Source organism: Cricetulus griseus (assembly GCF_003668045.3).
Source record: "Cricetulus griseus strain 17A/GY chromosome 1 unlocalized genomic scaffold, alternate assembly CriGri-PICRH-1.0 chr1_0, whole genome shotgun sequence".
Taxonomy (NCBI): Eukaryota; Metazoa; Chordata; class Mammalia; order Rodentia; family Cricetidae; genus Cricetulus; species Cricetulus griseus.
This window is the reverse complement of record NW_023276806.1, coordinates 214536009-214542008: the sequence shown is the minus strand read 5'-3', so window position 1 is coordinate 214542008 and position 6000 is coordinate 214536009. Positions and strand designations below refer to the sequence as shown.

Sequence of the window (6000 nt, the reverse complement as noted above, 5' to 3'; positions counted from 1 at the left end):
TGATGGGGAAGTACTTCTGTGTATATTTATCTTATTGATTGTTAAATAAAATACTGTTTGGCCAATGAGACAGCAAGTAGACAGGACTAGGAGTCAAAGAGGATTCTGGGAAATGTAGTAGAGAAGTGTGATCCAGGCAGGAAGTGACATAGCAAGGAGACTCATATTTAAGCGAAGGAGAAACAGGAAGCACCCCTTTTTTTCCCCTCCTGCTCCAGCGGCAAGATGTGATCCCAGCAAGGAGGGACGCCAATAAGGTGTCCGATAAGGTAAGTCTTATAAAATATATAGGTTTATGATAGTTAAGACTGAGTTAGCAGATGAGAAGTCCTAGTCATTGGCCAAGCAGCTTTGAACCTAATACAAGTTTCTGTGTATTCATTTGGGCCTAACTTGGGCAGGCAGTTGGCGTAAAGCTTACACATGGCAGTGGGGCTCAGCAGCTTTTGGTGGAAAGATTTATCGTAACACACTCTTGTGCTTCTAAAGCAGTTCACCTAGACCAGGATCAAATCCATAGAGATGAAATAAAAGCCATCAGTATGTGATAGTATTAGGCATTCTAAATTCAGTGGGTAACTTAAGATTTCAAATGTTTTGAATAAACTTTGAATAAATTATAAAAATATATGTGAGCTGTCTATAGCTCACTGTTTCCTGTACTAAAATAGTTTACATTGGCACTCATAAATCTTGGCATATCCCAAATCTGCTAAATAGACTGTCTGGCTTAATACCTCTAAAATGTTAAGTTTTAGAAAATTTAATGGATGCTATTAAGGTATATTAAAGAATGATGATCATTGACATAAAAACAAGCAAATTACCAGTAAAGCAGTTTTTGTTAAAGGTCTTGTACAATCCAACGCTATTTGTAAGACCGAGGATGTTAAAAACAGAAGTGCTTGACTTTGAATCAAATTAACTGCTATGTCAGAAAGGACAATGTTGTGACTCAACTAAACATGTAGAGAAATTCACAAATTAAACAATTGTATGAAAAAAAGGAGAATTTCTCAACTCTTATGAGATCAAAGGACAGGAAAACATTGGAGCTGTTTCCAGGCCTGACCTTTCTACCAAGTGAAAATGAAGTCACAAAGCCAAAGTCAAGATACAAGGCCAAGACTTAGGTTTGGCCCTGATGCTCTTATGGGGTTGAGAAATGGAGTATGCAACGACTGTATGTTATCTTTGGGTTCAATTCCCAGTGCCACAAAAATAAAATTAATTGATCACTGTTAAGCCATAAAAAGATTAACTTCTATAAATAAATCTAGCAAGAAAATAATGCCATTACTATTGTTTATAGAGCATATATGGTATACTAGTTCTTAGATAACTTGATCTTCAAAGAAGTATTGTGAAGTTGGAAGAATAATTCTGCAGAGAAGGAAAATGTAGAGTACACACTCCCCAGGATTCACTCAGTATTCAAAGCCACGTATCTATTCTGAGAAGTCAGGAATGATGGCACAGGGTTCACAGGAATTGAACAAAAGCAGTTTCATGTTTACCATGTGGTAATAGTTATTGTGACTTGATTGAGTTAAGAAACTCCATGGGAGGATGGGAGGGCAAGGTTATGGGAGGATAACCCAATATGAGTGCCTCTAAATAAATATGAGTGCCTCTAAAATAAAAAATAATAATAATTAAAAAATAAAAAGAAACTCCAAGGTATTAGGTGTGCCTGTGAGGGTATTTCCAGAAATGATTCACTGAGGGACAAGATGCACATTGAATATGGACAGAACCACTTCTTATGCAAATGTCCATGTCAGAATGAAAAAGATGGGAAGAAATAATCCAGCTAAGTGCCAGAGTGACCCTTAGTACTTACTGAACCAGCCAGAAGTTGTAAAAGCAGTTCCCATGCTTTCTATCATGACCTATAAGAGAAGTATTTAATAAGACAAATAAGAATGACACCAACTAATACAGCTTCTTATACTCATAAACTATCACAGAAGTAGGAAATTTCCATTTCTCAAGTCTCAAACTTCAATAACCGTAAACTAAATTTTCAGGTAAATTTTAAAATCTTAAGCCAAAGTTAGGACCCTGAAAAGGAAAGAATACAAGTAGATAGTCAAGGTGTAATGATCTTAAAACCCTGTGTATCCAAACCTGAAACAACAAGGTTAATGACTGTACACCATGATTCCCAAGGTTGGGGCATTCTTAGAGAGCCTGCATTATTAGGGTTCCAGGAGATTCAGCCATCTCCAACTACAATACTGTTCAATTCCCCATTCTCTTTGTTCAATTCTGATTCAAGACTTTTTATTTTTAATTCAGAACACATTACTAAAATAATCCCTCCTAAAATCAAGGGATCAAAGCTTACATGCACAAACCAGTTATTTTCTTATCTGTCTAGATTACTTCCATGAATATTTATTACTGGCTTGAGAAATATCTGATGCCTCCTGCATATTAGTTGTGCATACCAGAAGTTACTTTCAATGAAAAATAAAACCTATGGCAACTCTACTCATTATTAAAGTTGCTTATTTCCCACATATTTTACATTGTTCCTTTGAAAATAATATCTTCATTGTGAGAAATTAACCTTTGAATTAATGACATTGTAAATAAACATTAACTTGGTTTTTTATTCTGAAGAAAGTTGATCCAGTTGAGAAAGTATGAATTTTATATACAAATTTTGTATATTTTTACACCAAGTTAATCTTGTCAGGTCAAGTTCGTTCCTCATCTTTATTCTCCTTCATCCCTCTCTGTTTAAATGTGATCTTAAACCCCTAGAGCAGTACATTGCACTGGGAGATACAAGAACTCCTAGCAGCAAAAATATAGAAATGATGTGATAAAAAAGCACTTTAGGGACGCATGTGGTATTAAAATCCCATCCAACCTCATTGTCTATTCATGAGGATGGGATGATCATTTTGCAACATGTTCTCAAAGGAGATACATACTTTTTTATTTATTTGAAGAAGAATTTACTAGGTACAAATAAATAAAATAGTTTAAAATGCTGATATCAAATTTGGTTCAGAAGTATTTCTTAAACCTGGTAGACAGATGTGCATATCAATAGTCCATTACGACATTACAAATTATTCTTAGAATTTAAAAAATAAATTTATCTAATATTTTTAAAAGTTTGAAGTACAATCTCAGGTTTCCTGTCCTTTGTATCTAGTGTCCCAAAAGGCTGCCATGAAAGTGTCTGCTGTACTGTTTTAATCTGGAGGCCAGACTAGAGAATATCAGCTCTCATAATCCTTAGGTAGAAGATTTCACTTACAGGATAATACTAGACTTGTGTATACACTCTAGTCCTTTCCATGGGGCCTATCAACACACAAGAATATGTACCATGAGTTAAATATCTAGACAGAGGTTCCATAAAGTACCAAAATTCAAGGACATTTTCTACTGTACTAATTCGGGATTCTGTTGGTATAATAGAATGCTATGATCCCAGGACTTGCCTGGGGGTGGCACTACCGCAATTGGATTGAGTCTTTTGGCATCAATCATTAATTAAGAAAATTCCCCACAGAATCACCTACAAGCTAATCTGACAGAAACAATTTCTCGTTGAGGTTCTGTCTTCTAAGGTATTCTAAACTGTGTCAAGTTGTTATAAACCAAACGAGCAACAATTAGTCAATAGACTCTTAGTCTATGGGTTAGAAGTAAATGCAAAGTTCCAGCCACACTGCAGGGGAAGTGTTTATTATACATGGCCATGAGTTTCAGAAAGAGGGCACCTTAGGGCTAGCCTCATGTGTTTGTAGCTAGCGGGAGAGTACAGTGTGAAAAGAATTTGAGTTCAGCTCCAATGTTGTAGGTACATCTGCTTTTCCTTTAGAAAAATCACTCCCCTCTTATTGTTTTTGCTTTTCCTTACAGCACATTTTTAGTCCAACTGTGTTGAACTCCCTTCTCAGTAAATATGTGGAATCCAGACTAGCCCAGCTTAATTAACAGGTGGCTTTAGAATCTGAAGTGATACTTGTAGTAGCTGTGACTTGAGAGCATCTCAGATGGTGTCAACATTTCTAGCTATTTGTAATAATATTTGTGTATTTTTAAATAAGAATTCCCCACATGTTAAATATTCTTACAAGCGACAAATGCAGCAGCAATAATAAAATCAGCTGTCTGGTGGGCACTATCAAACTAAGGGTCTTTCTAAAACTAAATATTTGGAATTCTGGGTGCCCCTACTTTGGCCATTGATTTATTATATTAGGCATTACATTCAAAATGTATATACCAAACATAGGTGCCTTAGAATACTATGAGAACAATTTTAACATATGAGAAACATTACATGGAGAAAAAATAAGGAAAATAACTAAGAGTTCCAAGAGGCAACTTCCATTAGAAGAGCCAGTTAGAGGGACAATGTTATTCCATACATCAAAAGAGTCAATGCAGGCTATTGGCTTTTTAACTCTGCCATGGGATAACAAGTGAACTTTAAAAGTTCAGTCAGCTACTGATTCTCCTCAGGAGTACTTCTCCTCCTTTTCAAATCCACATCCTTCCTTTTTCCCGGTAGAAAGAATTCATGCATCTCAGTGATAATAATAAAATAGGATAAAACAAAAACAAATAGAAATATGAAAAAAATAGCCAAACAAGAAAAAGAGCCAAAAAGAAATCATAAGAAATGCATATAGACACAAAGACATACAAGTTCACACAAATAGGAATCCCATAAAATCACAAAATTGGAAGCAGTAATATATACACAGGGACCAAGAATAAAACCAAATACTATTGATAGAAAAAAAAACATTTTTAGAGTAGCAATGAATATCCTGTATTACTAATAGATCCATGCTTTGCTTAGCAATCATCAGATAAGTTTTCCTTCTGCAAAACATGGGATCAAATACCCACAGCCAGACCTTATGCTGAAAAGGATAGATACTAGAACATTCATCCCTAACTGGAGTGTGGATATCAAATCCTTTCCCTCAGAGTTAAGGGAACTTTGTGGAAGAGGAAGTGGGACTGGAGGACACCAAAAACAGGACAAAATACAACAGAAAACAAACAAGAACAATGATCCCTAAATCAATTTGATCAAAGCTCATATGAACTTACAGAGACTCAAGCAGCATGCATAGGGCCTGCACAAATCTGTACTGTATCCTCTCTGTATATATTATACCTTCCAGTTTAGTGTTTCTATGGGATTTCTGAGTGCAGAATTGAGTAGATTTCTGATTTTTGTGCCTTCTCTTGAGCTCTTTTCCTTCTTTTTGTTTTGTCCAAATCCAATGTGTTAGCTTTTGTTTTGTCTTAGTATATTATTATCATTTAGAAGCCTGTTTATTTTTATTTTCTAATGAATGACAGGAAAGGAATGGATCTGAATGGGATGGTATGGGAAAGAATTTGGAGAAATAGAGGGAGGGGAACTCTAATCTGGATATTTTATAAGAGGAAAAATATAGTTTCAATAAAATAAAAATAATATAGAAGAGTTGATAAAAATATGTTTAAAAGAACTTCCAGACTACAGCTTTTTAACTGGTTATTTATAATATTTATAATGATTTTCAAGAGAGTTGAAGGCAGTTCTTTGACCTAATACTAATATTATTTTATAGTAATCCATACTGAGAAATCTTTGTAAACAATAAAATGACCCCAATAATATCAACCTAAGATAGATTTTCACAGTGAAGAAATTATTTAGATGAGAAATATTGACTATTATCATCATCCTATGATCAAATCATCAGTACATGTGTAGAGTAATAAAATTAATAGTGATTATAATTTTTTTAAGAAACAGATAAGGAACATTGACGATATTAGTTCATCTTTAGGAGACTAGTGACCAAAATCTAATTATCAGTTCAATTATGGGAATAGAAAAAAATCTATAATACTAATGAAAAAATATGTGACATTCTGCAAAGATATAACAAAAAAAATGTTAAAACCCTTAGAACATTAGCCTTGACATTCCAAGCAAATAGTTTATGCCCACTGGTAAAATAG

General features: G+C 34.5%; 1 long non-coding RNA gene across 2 annotated transcripts in view; it reads left to right on the top strand.

Moving 5' to 3' along the window:
• Window positions 1–215: 215 nt before the first annotated feature.
• LOC113832636 overlaps window positions 216–6000 on the top strand; it is a 110411-nt gene continuing 104626 nt past the window's right edge. For both annotated transcript variants that reach the window (XR_004771755.1, XR_003479965.2), the window contains exon 1: window positions 216–269. This is a non-coding gene — a long non-coding RNA (uncharacterized LOC113832636). The remainder of the gene's footprint in view (window positions 270–6000) is intronic.